This window comes from Hemitrygon akajei, chromosome 18 (genome assembly GCF_048418815.1).
Source record: "Hemitrygon akajei chromosome 18, sHemAka1.3, whole genome shotgun sequence".
NCBI classification, from domain to species: Eukaryota; Metazoa; Chordata; class Chondrichthyes; order Myliobatiformes; family Dasyatidae; genus Hemitrygon; species Hemitrygon akajei.
Window position 1 is genome coordinate 47,467,826 of NC_133141.1, and position 16,766 is coordinate 47,484,591.

The 16,766-nt window shown below is 40.6% G+C and overlaps 1 protein-coding gene across 1 annotated transcript in view; it reads right to left on the reverse strand.

Annotated features, from left to right (window-relative positions):
• The window catches only part of acbd4 (acyl-CoA binding domain containing 4), a 245,714-nt gene that overhangs the window by 142,736 nt on the left and 86,212 nt on the right, over positions 1-16,766 (reverse strand). Inside the window, exon 14 of the mRNA XM_073071607.1 lies at positions 11,211-13,189. The gene's annotated coding sequence lies outside the window, so the exon portion shown is untranslated. The remainder of the gene's footprint in view (positions 1-11,210; positions 13,190-16,766) is intronic.

Genomic DNA, 16,766 nt, shown 5'->3' on the forward strand with positions numbered 1-16,766 from the left:
GAGAGCATGCAAGGGAGCCGGATGGATTCGAACTCAGGACCTCTCATCCTGAAGTCCAGGGCTGATGCCACTATGCCACCAGTCGGCAAGATCATTTACCTTATTCCATATACTGCATGCATTCAAATATAACACCTTCAGTCCTGTATTCATCACCCTTTTTGATTTTGTCCCCATGTTACAGTGCAACTCAACCCACGGACTGTAATTTTGCCTTATCTTCTGCCTGCCCTTCCTCACAGTCTCACTTCACAATGGCTCTGTTTGTAAACCAACTGCTCCATCCTCAGCACTATCACTCCGGTTCCCATCTCCCTGCCAAATTAGTTTCAACTCTCCCCAGTAGCTTTTGCAAACTTGCCCTTGGGCTTAAGGTGTAAATCATCCTTTTTGTACAAGTCATACCTTCCCCAGAAGAGATTCCAATGATCCATAAATCTGAAACCCCAACCCCTGCACCAATTCTTCAACTGTACCTTCATCTGCCAAATCATCCTATTCTTACTCTCACTGGCATGTGGCACAGGCAGCAATCCAGAGATTACTACCCCGTTGGCCCTGCTTTTTAGCTTTCTACCTCCCTATATTTTCTCTTCAGTACCTCATCCCTTTTCCAACCTATGTCATTGGTACCAATATGGACCATGGCTGTTCACCCTCCCCTTTTAGAATGTTGTGCACCCAATCTGAGACATCCCTGACTCTAGCACCTGGGAGGTAACATATCACATGAGTGTCTCTTTCACATCCACAGAATCTCCTATTTGCTCCTTTAATTATGGAATCCCCTATCACTACTGCACTCCTCTTCTCCCCACTTCCCTTTTGAGCCACAGAGACAAATTCAGTGTCGGAGATCAGGTCACTGCAGCTTCCCTTTGATGGGTCATCCCCTCCAAAAATATCCGAAGTGATATATTTATGATTGAAGGGAATGGCTAAAGGGGTACTCTACACTGGTTGTCTATTCCCTTTCCCTCGCCAGGAAGCAGGTACCTGGGAGACTACCTCCCTATAGCTCCTATTACCTCCTTGTTTTACTGTATGAGCCAAAGGCCATTCAGCTGCAGCTCCAGTTCCTCAACATGGTCTCTAAGGAGCTGCAGCTCAGTGCACTTTGTGCAGGTGTAGTTATCACGGAGACTGGAGGTCTCCAAATATTTCAACATCTCACATTAGGAGCATACCACTAATGCTGGACCCATTCTCAATGTACTGGTTATGTACATGTACTAGTAATAGAAAAAAAACTTAATAGAAACTTACTTAGAACCTCCACCTCTGCTTGCCCAAGCCTATTCTCGCCTAAGCCTGTTGAGCCAAAGCCTGGCCACTCTAACACTGTCTACTCACACATGACTGCTCTGCTTACACCTCGCTTCTTTTTATTGGCCCCTGCTGAGTGTCTAATAGATCATTGTGATTGCTGCCTACTGAAAAGTCCCAAGACCACCAAACTCCTTTTAAAATTCATGCTGTGTCACCAATGAATGACCTCTCATGCAGGATAGATCTTTTGGATGCAAGCAAGTCTCTGAATGCAACCCCAGTGTCTGGTTAAAAGGTAGGAGTGAAAACAATGCTAATGCATTCAAAGTGACAAATGATAGCTAATAAATTTGGATAAGTTTAATTTTGATGCAATTCCAAATTAAAGAAGATTGAAAAATATATTCAACATTCATTAGACTTGATTATGAATATCCTATTGGATAAGATGTTAATTGATTCCATAATCAATGGACACATATAAAGAATACTTAAATTTTTATCATTCCTTATCACCTAAAATGTGTTATAAAATCTCTAACTTTACATCAGTAATGCATTATAATGGATTTTCACCGATTATTCTTAAAGTAAAATTATAGCATTTAAAATAGATTTGAAAAATCAATGCTTTAATGATTTAATAAATATTGTAATGATACACGGTATCTCTGATAATTCAGACATTTTTGTATAAAATATTTGTATTAATTCTTTGAACAATTCTTTTAATAGGACAAAGAGACTCATCAATGCTAAAAATTGATTAGATGATATCAATTAAACATCTATGAATTAAGAAGCACAGACTGTTCTATAAAATTAATGAGCAGAACATGCAATTAAATTGAATAAATTTAAAGCCTTTGGCTCTTTTTCAGTAAGTAAATTCTATTCTTTTTGACTCATGATCTTTAAATGATTGCCAACTCTTATCAGTATATTGTACAATAATTTTACCCGTCTTGTTGGAATGGGCTAGTGTTAGAGTGGTCAGGCTTTGGCTCATGAGGCTTCAGCAAGAACAGTTAGAGGCTAAGGGTGCTGAGTCACTTGTTATAATTTGTTTTGATTGTGGAACTTGGGCTTGAGAAGTCGGAATCAAATATATCACAAATTTGGTGAGAAGAGGCTGAGTAAGTGACCTAGGTGAGTGCAAAACTCAAAGGTTTCAGAGAGAAGGCACAGGAAAAAACAGGTATGTTTTATATTGTCTGTCAATCCTTCAGATAGCAGAAGGGTGAACACCAGTGGAGTAAGCAAGATGGACAGATTTGCCCCTGAACAGGAGGAGAACCAATATCCTGGCCAGAAAGTTCTCTAGTGCTACTAGTTTGGCAGAGGGATGAGCACCAGGTCAGAAAGTGGAGGGATGGAGAGGAAGGTAGATGTTAGGGTCAGTTAAAACAGGCAGGAGCAAAGTAATAGATATGATAGGATGGATAGTTTGATGTGTGTGTGTTTTAATGCTAGAAACACTATGGGTAAAGGTGATGAACTTAGGAGCATGGATCAGTACATGGAAATATAATGTTGTGGCCAGTACATAGACTTGGTTGGGAGAGGGAACAGGTGCTTAATATTCCAAGGTTTCAATGTTTTAGAAAAGATAGAGAGTGAGGTAAAAGGGAGGTGGGGGGGGGGGGGGTGAAGAGTTGCACCTCCAATATCCCAACTGCACTCAGAGGGGACATATAAGTTCAGCTCATCTACTGAAACTATATGAGTCAAACTCAAAAATAGAAAGGGTGCAATCATTCTAATATGATTGTATTACAGATCACCCAATAGCCACCAAGACATTGAGGAGCACATATCCAGGTGGATTAAGGAAAGGTGTAAGAACAAAGGATTGTTGTCATGGGGATCTTCAACTTTCCCTTATATAAAATATGATATATACATCAGGAGCAAGAAGGTAACTAGGGACAGGGTGGGGCCACTCAAGGATAAAGTGGGGATCATTTGCTTGAATGCAAAGAATGTGGGTGAGGTCTTTAATAAGTACTTTATATCATTATTTACCAAGGAGAAGGTGTGGAGGATAGGGAGATTAGTGCCGAGTGTATTGATAAGCTAGGGCATTTTGAAGTAAAGAAGGGGTAGTGTTGGGTCTCTTAAAGAACGTTAAGGTGGATAAGTCCTGAGGGCCGGATGGGATATACCCCAGGTTATTGAGAGAGGCAAGTGAGGAGATTGCTGGGTCCTTGAGCAATTTCTTTGTTTCCTCTCTAGCCACAGGTGAGGACCTGGAATGCTAATGTTGTTTCATTGTTCAAGAAGGGAATCAGGGATAATCCTGGAAACTATAGACCGGTGAGTTTCGTGTCAGTGGTAGGGAAGTTACTGGAGAGAATTCTTAGGGATAGAATTTATGAGCATTTGGAAAAACATGACCTAATTAGGGACAGCCAGCATGACTACGTACAGGACAAGTTGTGTCAAATTAACTTGAGTTTTTTGACAAGGTGACAAGGGTGATTAATGAAGGTAGAGCTGTGGATGTTGTCTACATGGATCTTAGGAAAGTGTTTGACAAGGTCTCTCATGGGAGACTCGTCCAGAAGAGTAAGATTTATGGGAGCTGTGGTTACCTGGTTGTTTGGATTCAGAATTGGCTTGCCCATAAAAGGATAGAGGGTAGGTCAAAGGGACTTAATCTAGCTGGAGGTCTGTCATTAGTGGTGTTTCTCAGGGATCTGTACTGGGATCTCTGCTGTTTGTGATGTAAATGACCTGTATGAAAATGTAGATGGGTGGGTTGGTAAGTTTACAGATGATATGAAGAATGTTGGTGTAGTGGACAGTATAAATGACTGGGAAAGAATACAGTGGGATATAGATCAGTTGCAGATATGGGTGGAGAAATGGCAGATGGATTCTAACCTTGCCAAATTTGAAGTGTTGCACCTTACTAGGTCAAATGTAGACCATGGTTAAGGGCAAAACCTTTAACAGTGTTGATGAGCAGAGGAATTTTGGGGTCCAAGTTCATAGCTCCCTGAAATTGGCTGCACAGGTTGATAGGATGGTGAAGAGGATTTATGGCATGCTTGCCTTTAATGGATGAGTCATTGAGTTCAAAAGTCAGGAAGTTATGCTGAATCTTTATAAAACTCTAGTTATGCCATGTCTGGAGTACTGCATACAGTTCTGGTGGCCCCATTATAGGGAGGATATCGAGGCTTTGGAGAGGGTGCAGAAGAGGTTTTCCAGGATGTTGTCTGGATTAGAGGACATGTGCTATAACGACAGAAGTTCATTCATTATAATTAAGTCAGATCTGTAAGTTTTACCAGTAAGTTTTCATCTGTGAAAAAAGAAATTACTATCAGAATTGATTCAAACTAAGAGACCACTTTTAAAGAAATAACATGCACAACGAACAGGACAGATATGCTTGATATATATTTAGGGATCTTTGGACAGCATTTGATAAATATCCAGATTTGTAAATAGTGTAGGTAAGTAACAATATCAGTAGATGTGACATTTTCAACCTCTCACTGCTACAGGCGGAAGTTCCCATTTGCTTCAAAAAGGCAACAATTGTACCAGTGTCGAAGAAGAATAACGTGGACTGCCTTACTCACATCAACAGTGATGAAATGCTTTAAGAGATTGGTCATGACTAGACTGAACTCCTGCCTTAGCAAGGACCTGGACCCATTGCAATTTGCCTATTGCCACAATAGGTCAATGGCAGACGCAATCTCCATGGCTCTCCACACGGCCTTAGACCACCTAGACAACACAAACACTTATGTCAGGATGCTGTTCATCGACGATAGCTCAGCATTTAATACCATCATTCCCACAATCCTGATTGAGAAATTGCAGAACCTGGGCCGCTGTACCTCCCTCTGCAATTGGATCCTCAACTTCCTAACCGGAAAACCACAGTCTGTGCGGATTGGTGATAACATACCCTCCTCGCTGACGATCAATACTGGTGCACCTTAAGGGTGTGTGCTTAGCCCACTACTTTACTCTCTATATACACATGACTGTGTGGCGAGGCATAGCTCAAGTACCATCTATAAATATACTGACAATACAGCCATTGTTGGTAGAATCTCAGGTGGTGACGAGAGGGCGTACATGAGTGAGATATGCCAACTAGTGGAGTGGTGCCACAGCAACAACCTGGCACTTAACATCAGTAAGACGAAAGAGCTGAATGTGGGCTTCAGGAAGAGTAAGATGAAGGAACACATACCAATCCTCATCCAGGGATCGGAAGTGGAGTGAGTGCGCAGCTTCAAGTTCCTGGGGGTCAAGATCTCTGAGGATCTAACCTGGTCCCAACATATCGATGTAGTTATAAAGAAGGGAAGACAGTGACTATACTTCATTCGGAGTTTGAAGAGATTTGGCATGTCAATAAATACACCCAAAATCTTCTATAGATGTACAGTGGAGAACATTCTGACAGGCTGCATCACTATCTGGTATGGAGGGGCTACTGCACAGGACCGAAAGAAGCTGCAGAAGGTTGTAAGTCTAGTCAGCTCCATCTTGGGCACTAGCCTATAAAGTATCCAGGACATCTTTAGGGAGCAGTGTCTCAGAAAGGCAGCATCCATTATTAAGGACCTCCAGCACCCAAGGCCTGCCCTTTTCTCACTGTTACCATCAGGAAGGAGGTACAGAAGCCTGAAGGCACACACTCAGTGATTCAGGAACAGCTTCTTCCCCTCTGCCATCTGATTCCTAAATGGACAATGAACCTTTGGACACTATCTCATTTTAAAAAAAATACAGTATTTCTATTTTTGCACATTTAAAAAATCTATTTAATATACATAATTGATTTACTTGTTTATTTATTATTACTATTATTATTTTCTCTGCTAGATTATGTACAGCATTGAACCGCTGCTGCTAAGTTAACAAATTTTATGTCACATAATGATTCTGATTCTGATTCGGAATTGATTTAAAACAGGAAACTGGGATTGCCCAGAACGGGAAATGGGATAATGTTCAGATGGTAAATGTTTATTAGCAAATGTCCTGTGATGTTGTTCACAGCAAGATGCATTTGGAACAGTTGTATAGCAAGATGTTAAGAGGATATTTGAAGTTATGTTATTTTGCTACAGATGTTTACTTGGTAGAACAGATATTAACAACTTATCCTTTTAAAACATGTTTTAAACTGTGATACAAAAGATTTTAATTGTAACATTGTATAATACCCAGCAGATCCCTTGAGGTATCACTCAAAGATGGCTGCCTGGAAAATGGATTCCAGAGTGGTGTTTTCTTTCACTACTATGCAATTGAATATCAATGTAATTGGAAGTTACTCATGGTTTATGAGCACACAGGAAATTATAGGCATTCTTTGTTGTGAGAACCACCCCAACATTTTCTGCAAGAAAGATGCATGTGATACTATTCCCCTTGCAATGCGCCATCTTACACTCCTTTTGAAGCACTACAGAGAAATGAGGTTCTTGTTACTCTGAGGCAAAATATTGAGCAGAGTAAAACCCATTTGTAAACAGCATTGCATTTAATAGGACATCAGAAACTAGATCCGAGTACTTTTGCATGTTGTAGTTCAAGAGGAATTTTACGTTACAAACTGTTTAGCTGCACAAGTGATCCTTCTAACTCTGCTGTCAGTGCTAAATTATTGATCATTAACCAGAAAACTCTATTCACTAGTTGATTTGGTATCAGTGATTTGGCAGATATTAGAATATTTAAATGCACTATTATTGAATTGTTTAATATATTATCAGGCAATAATAAATTCTCCTGTATCCACCATATCAGAAACAACTTCGAGAAATTTGTCTGCAATTAAACATTTTGTCAAATTATTTCTACCAAAAAATATTAGTTTGATGTGGTAGAAGTTTGAATACTTAACCTAGTGCTGCCACTTCATTGCGACACTGAGTTGTTGTCTTTTACATTGAGTGTTAGAATGATAATTGTCATCCTAATGGAGCTGTATAAAATTTGAGGGACCAGGAGTTTTACCAAGTGATCCTGACCAAAGTTTATCCTGCAAGCAGTATCACAAAAATGTCAAGATTATCTTATCTGCACAATAATGGGAGTTTACTGTTGCACGCATGGTTCTCTTGTTTTCCACTTTTGTACAATGACTAAATTTTAAAGGAACTTCAGTGGCTGCAGGGAAATTTGAGAAGAGCCAAGGTAATGGAAAATTCTATACAATGATCTTACAAATCTATTACATAGGATTTTGATTCTTATCTTTCATATCCACTCATTTACCTCTGCTCAAGTTAAGGTGCCTGCAGTAATACATTGAACTTCTGCTGCTGGGAGAGATAAAGAGCAATACAAATTTGCTCGCTGTTCTGAGGAAAGATCCATCCTATCTTAGATTTCCTGCATGAGATCAGCAATTCAAAGACACCACTTATGATTGCATGCACATTTTCTCTCTTAGTTTTTGGTTCCCTTTCCCTGGGAAAAGGAAAATATGATAGGCCCACCTCTGGTGCCAGCCATTGTCCACATATCAATGCAGACAGTTGGTTTTCAGGTTTTGTTAGTCATCATTTGCTGGGTCCTAGAAGTTCTCACACCTGTAGTTTGACCTGGGTTACCACAGATCCCCCCACACGGGCAGGTGCCTGACCTTGAGAGAGAACTAGTGGCATTGCAAAGCCCAAAAATCCTGCCTTCCTTTGGGAGAATAGGATTTCTCAGGCCAATGGCTTTGCAAGGAAACCAGAGCTAGCTTTCCCACACTGCAGTCAACTTTGGTGTATCACAGCAGCCAGAATTAGCACTTTCAGGGCAACAACTCATTGTGAGTGTCCAGAAAAGATCTGCTTACTGCTAGCAGCAGCTGGAGGGCTGGTGCTGGTTCTGGGGTAGGGAGTGGGGGCACACTGCATTCTAGTAGCACAAGGGTTCCCAAACTTCTTTATGCTATAGAGCCTTCTATGGGCCCCAGGTTGGGAACCAGTATAATAACTGGAGAATGGAAACCCTCAGTCTTCAAGTTATCTAATAAATTTATTTGAATGTAGCACCATTTTGTGACTTGTGTCAAAAGAAAGGGGCTCTTAGTTTTATTCTTAATGCTGAATAAATCACTCCACTATACATTTGAAATTCCACATGAAACAATTTGTAGCAATACATGGCCATGCTGAACAGAATGGGCTAGTACAGAGTACAGTAATTCCCTATTTTGATCCAAAACACCAACATCTGTCTTTGCAAGATGAAGAGAGATCGCAACTTACTGAGGCTATGCTGATAGGATGTCTGCTTTCATCATATTGAAACATAAGTGAGCCCTGGCATTGAACATATCTCTGTGGCTGGAGTGCCCATGGTGCCTATCTTCTCATGAAGGTGCCGATATAGGAGATGAATACAGACCCTGACTCTAGACCATTAGACAATTCAGTTTCTGTTAGCGGTAATATTGCATAACTCATATATGTCAAACTCAAGGCCCGCAGTAGAATTATCTTTGGCCCGCGAGATAATATCTAATTACTATTAAAGCTGGCCCCAGTAATCGAAGCGCCTATGGCGTATGATATGGCTAATGCTGAGTTTATTCAGGTACCAGGTTTTCAGGGTTTTTGGTGTTTATTTGGCAGTCTTCTTCATAAGAAACGGAATTTGTAAAGTGAAACACTTTGTAGTTATAGCAGAGACTGAGACACATGAGAGCTGGCTGTACAAACGGAGGCAATGAAAGCTGCGTTCGCACGCGTCCGACTGATCCGGCCCGCATGAAGCTGCATTTTGCTCAATCCGGCCCGTGACCTAAAATGAGTTTGACACCCCTGGCATAACTTGTGCACTGACAATTCAAGGTAGGAGTAGAGTGTCTATTTCGACTTTGGGGGAAGGGGTAGTACAATGCCAGTGAGTCTTGCTCTCTCTCCCCCCTTTGTCTCCTCATCTGTGCCTGCAGCCCACTTATGCCTGGATCTAATCCCCAGTCTTTCACCAGAGCCAGTGGTTGCATCACATTGCAAGTAGTTTTTAAGTACTTGTATCGCAGTGCAGTTCACCTAAAGTCTTAGTGATGATTAAGACTAGCTTTAAAATGAACAGGCAGTCTCCAGAATACAAAGGGAATGAGAATGTGAGGGCAAATACCATTATCTAAACCTAGTGGCAAATGCTTTGTATCTTTATATCCAAAAACACAGAGGCTTAGTTTTGTCCTTCAGGAAATTAATTTATTTTATTCAAGCCTGCTGAATACATTTCTAGAAACTGCCCTTTTAACAATCAAAATGGCATCTACCAAAGGTCAATTTTATATATAAAGACATAAATTATATACATTATTACATTCTCCCATCCACCACAAGCTAATTCTACATCATTTAACTAAACATTTCAAGATATCATCACACTCTGGTTGAGTGCATAGCCTCCACTTAAGCCTGCCCATTGTTTTATTTGTATAGTACTCATGGGCAGAGTGTGATCCATAGTTAAGATTTGGACCTGAATTCCTTCATAATTGTCTTTGACAACAGAAGATGACTGTGCTTCCATGTGTAACATGCTGTAAGGTTTCACTGCTAAGGCTAATGTAATGGCTTCCTTGTAATGCTCCACTGCTAAGGAAATGGTTTCTCTGTAGCAGCGATGTTTGGGTTATGGCTAGAAATAACGTGGTTTTGGAATGCAGGGGTTAGCCAATGAGAAAATGTTGTTCTTTCTTGTGTGTCTGGAAGCCGGATTTTTCGCAGTCTTGTCGGGGAGAGAGTCGGAAGACCACTGGATGGAGTGGATTGAGGAGCGAGGGTCCGAGGGCCGGCTATGCTTGGAGGTCGGCAATGCTCGGAGGAGGTTGATGGTTGATGAATAGCTGTATCAGTGAGCTCCAACGATGCATAATAGACTTTTTTCCTTAAAATGGGACCTTTTACTTTTTATTTTCTTTACTAACCCTTTATTCAGATTAAGATTTATAAAGTTCAATCATTTAATTGCATATGGTGTACTGTCTGATATTTTGCGGTGCGGATTTGTAACTGGGCAACACATCACGCAGCATCCACACAAACGAGATTTCTCAGTTTGGCGGGGCCAGAAGTTGTTTTCCCCTCGACGAACAGGTGCTGGCCGAGACTGAGGGTTACAATTGCTCTCTCCATTGCTCGCCGTTGAAAGAACGCGAAAATCCCGGCTCCCAGACACACAAGAAAGAACAACATTTTCTCATTGGCTAACCCCTGCATTCCAAAGCCCCATTATCTCTAGTCATAACCCAAACACTGCTGCTACAGAGAAACCATTCCCTTAGCAGTGGAACATTACAAGGAAGCCATTACATTAGCCTTAGCAGTGAAACCTTACAGCATGTTACACATGCTAGTTCATTGTTTTGAAAGCAATTGTATATTCACAAGTTCTCATGGTTAAAGCCATTTTTCAATTCATGGAGAAACAAGTTGATGCACTGGGTTTACTTCATGGAACAGGGAAATCAGGGGTTTCTGTACAGGATATTATGGTACTAATGCACTCCAGACAAGATGGCTAAACCTTCTTCATCTTGCTGTGAGTACTTTTTCTCTGCTGCTGACGTAAAAACCTCTCAGTTATTCAGAACTATCCCACATATGATGAGACGACACAGCAACACCATGGTGACCAAACTCTCTGGCTTTTGAGTAGCAAACTGGCACATCAGCACACCATGCACCTTGGAATGCACAGAAGATCTTTCTTGAGCTTCAGTCTATTTCCACTTCACATCCTTTTGCAGCAATTGCCAGATTTGACAAGAATTAATTATAATAATTCAGCAATCACACACGTGCCTTCAGCTTAGCTGCACTAATTGGGGAAACTGCACTGGTAATGACTTGGACCTTCTCTTCAACTGTCCACACAGTGTGCCCCATATACAATGCTCCATTCGCCAAAAAAGCACACTTACTTGTCTTTGGATACAACCCTACCTTTTCCAATCTGCGCAACACTTCTATCAGATTCTGCAGCTGTTCATCTCTCAAGATTTCCCTCCTCAGAATATCGTTCAAGCATACAGGAACACTTGCACTTCCTCCATAGTCCTTTGAAAGATAACAAGTGCAAAGGAAACTCTGTAGGGTAGTCAACCATTTGTGAACAAGCCCTTGTGTGTGATGACAGTCAAAATCCTCTTGGACTGTTTCTATAAAACTGCCTGTTGATATGCATGACTCATTTCCATTTCAGTTAACTGCTGACCTGCAGGAAAAACTGAGAATAATTCTTCTATTCCAGGATCAGGACTTGATTTATAGTCAACTTGTAATCTCCACAATTCCTAATGGATTCACTGTGTTTTAACACTGACACAATGGGTGTAACTATTTAGTGAATTCAACAGATTCAGTTCTTTTTCTCTCAGAGAAGCCTGTCAATTTCTGTCCCTAACTTTGGCTTCATTGGTTCAGGCATTGCCCTTGTCTGGATGAACATGGTAGAGAGACAGGATCAACATGGGCTTTGGCTTGGGTGCCCTTCAATGTGCCCAGCTCAGCTTTGAAAAGCTCTGTTCGTCTCCCTAGCCCTTTCTGTAATGTTGCAGCTGCACTCATGGACACCTCCCATCTAGGGAAATTTTGATCAAGAAGCCTCTTCCCAAAACGTTCGGTCCTGAGATCATAACAACAACTTGTAGTGATGTTTTAACTTGTCCGTGGTATTTCGCCGTCAAAGTCAGCAACTCTGATCACTTCCATGTATTCACTTGTTTAGGTTTTCAGAATTAGCTGTGCCTTTTTAAGTTCAAATGTTGTGACCTCAGGCCACCCAATGGCTCATTCAGTCTGTTTCATCAGTGTTACACTCCACAGAGTTTAAAATTCAAATATCTCCAACATTCTTTTCCAAGATAACAATCAGTGGTTCTGTATTTGTTAAATGCCTCTGCTTCATTAAATATTGTAAACACATCTATATTAGAGTCTTCATTTCCTTTACGTTGTGAGAATAATGGAAACTGGAAATTTTGAGCAAACTTTTTGAATTTACTTTATTAATTTTGTTTGCTCAACTTGTGCAAATGTCTTTTTAAAGCACAAAAATGACCCTTTTCTTGCCTGATCCAGCATTCAGATATAGTATGTTTCCTCCACAGCTTTTATTTACCATTTTAAAATGATGTTCAAGTTGCTTCAGCACAATTTGCTTTCGAGTTTGTCCTCAATCTGTGCTGTTATGCAGAACACCTGGTTTCATTTTCAAGTCCTGCACATATTTATTTGATAATTCCACTGTGTTCACAGAGCTTATATTCACTCTAATAATGACCACCGCATTGTTGGTTCTGCACACTAACCTGAGGTTAAGCATCTAAGAGCGTGCATTGCCATAATTACTCTTTTGTGACAATTTCAGCTACAAATTCAGCCACTGTTTCTTGAGAATCAAACTTAAATCTTTGCACAATTTTGCTTGGCTTTGGATTATAGAGATTCCTCAACAAATCCACAAATTCCTTTTTTTTTATCATTACCACATTTCTGTGTGCTCAGCAAGTTTTCCAATAAACCATAATGCAGGGGGCTTCAACAAGTAAAGGTCGACCTTGCTTTATTTTTATCATTGATGTTGTTTCCAGTAAAGAAATGCTACATTATCTCACAAAATTCTTCTGTATGGGTTTGAGGGGCAAATGCAGCCATTAAGACTATTAACTTTTTATTTTTATTTAAAAAGCAGACGGTTGTTAAACTTTTCTTATCCTCTAGCATTTCTTTTTTTGGAAAAAAAAATCTTCAGTCCAAAGTGACTTTGGGATCAATTTTCTTCACTGTCAATATATTACATCTTACCATACAAAAAAGGTGAAGTCTTAGTGTTGTCCTTTAAGAGGTTTACTTATTTTCTTCAAGGCTGTTGAGTGCATGTTTGCAAACTCATTCCTTCTTGGGATCAATGAAAATGGTCCCTGCAAAAGATCAAAAGAGCCGTGCGTGATAAGATCCCTAGGCCACCAAGATTTTAGCTGTATTGGAGAACAGCTATTAACTATATAACATTTAGCAATACATTACTACAGAAATTCCATACATAACCCCACAACTACAGATAAGTTTGGACAAAAGAATTGAATTTGAATTAGCAACACCAAAAAACAGCATTATATGAGGGTAATATGAGATACCTGTCTAACGCATCAATAGCGGAGAGCTATTTCAAGGGTGAAGAGACAATTTTGAACGAGTTTGGAGGTGATATCAGATGCACGGCAACTCTGGTAGGGCTTGTAAGACATTACTTCCTACAAAGCAAAACCCCCCAATAGCATGAATGGCAGCGATGCTTCACTACCAGATGAACTCAACGCCTTCTATTCACGCTTTGAAAGGGAGAACACAACTACAGCTGTGAAGATCCCTGCTGCACCTGATGACCCTGTGATCTCCGTCTCAGAGGCTGATTTTAGGCTGTCTTTAAAGAGAGTGAACCCTTGCAAGGCAGAAGGTCCCGATGGAGTACCTGGTAAGGCTCTGAAAACCTGTGCCAACCAACTAGCAGGAGTATTCAACAACATTTTCAACCTCTCACTGCTACGGGCAGAAGTTCCCACTTGCTTCAAAAAGGCAACAATTATACCAGTGCCTAAGAAGAATAATGTGAGCTGCCTTAATGACTATTGCCGTAGCACTCACATCGACAGTGATGAAATGCTTTGAGAGGTTGGTCATGACTAGACTGAACTCCTGCCTCAGCAAGGATCTGGACCCATTGCAATTTGCCTATCGCCACAATAGGTCAATGGCAGATGCAATGTCAGTGGCTCTCCACATGGCTTTAGACCACCTGGACAACACAAACACCTACGTCAGGATGCTGTTCATCAACTATAGCTCAGCATTTAATACCATCATTCCCACAATCCTGATTGAGAAGTTGCAGAACCTGGGCCTCTGTACCTCCCTCTGCAATTGGATCCTCCACTTCCTAACCGGAAGACCACAATCTGTGCGATTGGTGATAACATATTCTCTTCGCTGACGATCAACACTGGTGCACCTCAGGGGTGTGTGCTTAGCCCACTGCTCTACTCTCTCTATACCCATGACTGTGTGGCTAGGCATAGCTCAAATACCATCTACAAATTTGCTGATGATACAGTCATTGTTGGTAGAATCTCAGGTGGTGACGAGAGGGTGTACAGGAGTGAGATATGCCAACTAGTGGAATGGTGCTGCAGCAACAACCTGGCACTCAACGTCAGTAAGATGAAAGAGCTGATTGTGGACTTCAGGAAGGGTAAGATGAAGGAACACATACCAATCCTCATACAGAGAACAGAAGTGGAGAGAGTGAGCAGCTTCAAGTTCCTGGGTGTCAAGATCTCTGAGGTTCTAACCTGGTCCCAACATATCAATGTAGTTATAAAGAAGGCAAGACAGCAGCTATACTTTATTAGGAGTTTGAAGAGATTTGGCAAGTCAATAAATACACTCAAAAACTTCTATAGTTGTACGGTGGAGAACATTCTGACAGGCTGCATCACTGTCTGGTATGGAGGGGCTACTGCACAGGACCAAAAGAAGCTGCAGAAGGTTGTAAATCTAGTCAGCTCCACCTTGGGCACTAACCTACAAAGTACCCAGGACATCTTCAGGGAGCAGTGTCTCAGAAAGGCAGTATCCATTATTAAGGACCTCCAGCACCCAGTGCATGCCCTTTTCTCACTGTTGCCATCAGGTAAGAGGTACAGAAGCCTGAAGGCACACACTCAGCTAACCAGGAACAGCTTCTTCCCCTCTGCCATTCCATTCCTAAATGGACATTGAATCTTTGGACACTACCTCACTTTTAAAAAAATATATAGTATTTCTGTTTTTGCATGTTTTTAAAATCTATTTAATATATATAATTGATTTACTTGTTTATTTATTATTGTTATTTTAAATTTTATTTATTTTTTTCTCTGCTAGATTACGTATTGCATCAAACTGCTGCCGCTAAGTTAACAAATTTCACGTCACATGCCAGTGATAATAAACCTGATTCTGATTCCTTTTCAAGCCGAGTAATTCCTGGCTAGTGTTGAACCTGAGGGTACAACCTCAAAAATACATAGGCGTTCGTTTAGGACAGAGATGACAAGTAATCTCTTTAGACAGGTGGCGGCAAATCTGTGGAATTCATTGCTACAGATGCCCGTGGAGGCCAAGTCATTGGGTATATTTAAAGCAGAGGTTGATAGGTTCTTGATTAGTAAAGGCATCAAATATTACAGGGAGAAGGCAGGAAAATGGGGTTGAAAGGGATAATAAATCAGCCATGATGGAATTGGCAGAGCAGATGATGGGCTGAATAGCCTAATTCTGCTCTTATGTCTTATAGTCTTAATTTTCTAGAGTGACATATAATGACCCAAAAATGGTTGTAATCATATTTCACTGAATAGTCTTTTATGCATCATGGAAATTAATACTAGTAAGCATTCAAATTTACTGCCTATCTTATTGATTCCCTTAGCTATTTTAAATAGATCACTCCTTAATTTTATCCATGATGGAAGATAAACCTCATCTATGAAATCCATCCTTATAATTTGGATTCATAATAACATTATTCTATTTTATTCAAACTAAAGGAATAGAAAAAGGAAAGGATTGCATGTTTTGAGCCAGATGGAGTTGGACTCTGGATTAATAAACTTTCCATCACTGCAAATTGGGTTGTTAGATCATGACATCAGAGGATACACAGACAGCAACGAGAAGTATCCTTAGCGTTATTGACATCTCTGCTCGGTATCTCAGTGAGAACTCAGAAGTTCCTTTGAAGAAATACCTGCATCTTGTGTTGAATCTGCTTCTAAAATAACCTCTGGAAGGACATCAATCCATTTATAAAGAGCTCGGACAAAAATTGTAGCACAGACCAACAAAGAGAAAGCAGGCGTAGTTTTCACTTCACACAAAGTGACCTTTGCTGAGCTAGTCTTTTTTTTGTATTTGTGACAAGAGTTTTCCAGACACATGATGGAACTAGGGGTGCGGGTTGATGGAGGGGGAGGTTGATTTCACAGAACTCAGCTGCTTAGGCTTAACACCCATCCCAAAGGGCCAAACAACTATCTGGAAATCCTTCAAAACACACAAGAGAGTCCAGTTCCACTGCAAAGTATTACCTAGATTAGAAACACTCTCCAGTTTCCTTGCTGAGTAATTCTGGGTTTTGTATTTATTTCCACTTGGAACTGTCAGACCATGAAGACGTGGCTTTGGCTGCGATCCAGCGCCTGGCAACAACAGCTTGAAGACCTCATAATGGCCAAGGGTGATTGACAGCTACAACATAAACAACAAACCATCTACAGAATATTTCCGCATTATTAAAGGGGAATGCCAGAAAACTTTTCTTCTGCTGTTTAGTGTCAAGTTAGTTCTCAGAGCTTGAATAATATTAACATGTAGCACTGACATCCCTATGCTTTCTGACAAAGGATTTGATTCCAAAACTAAATACTTCTTAAAGGGATAAGGCCGGAGTATAAAACA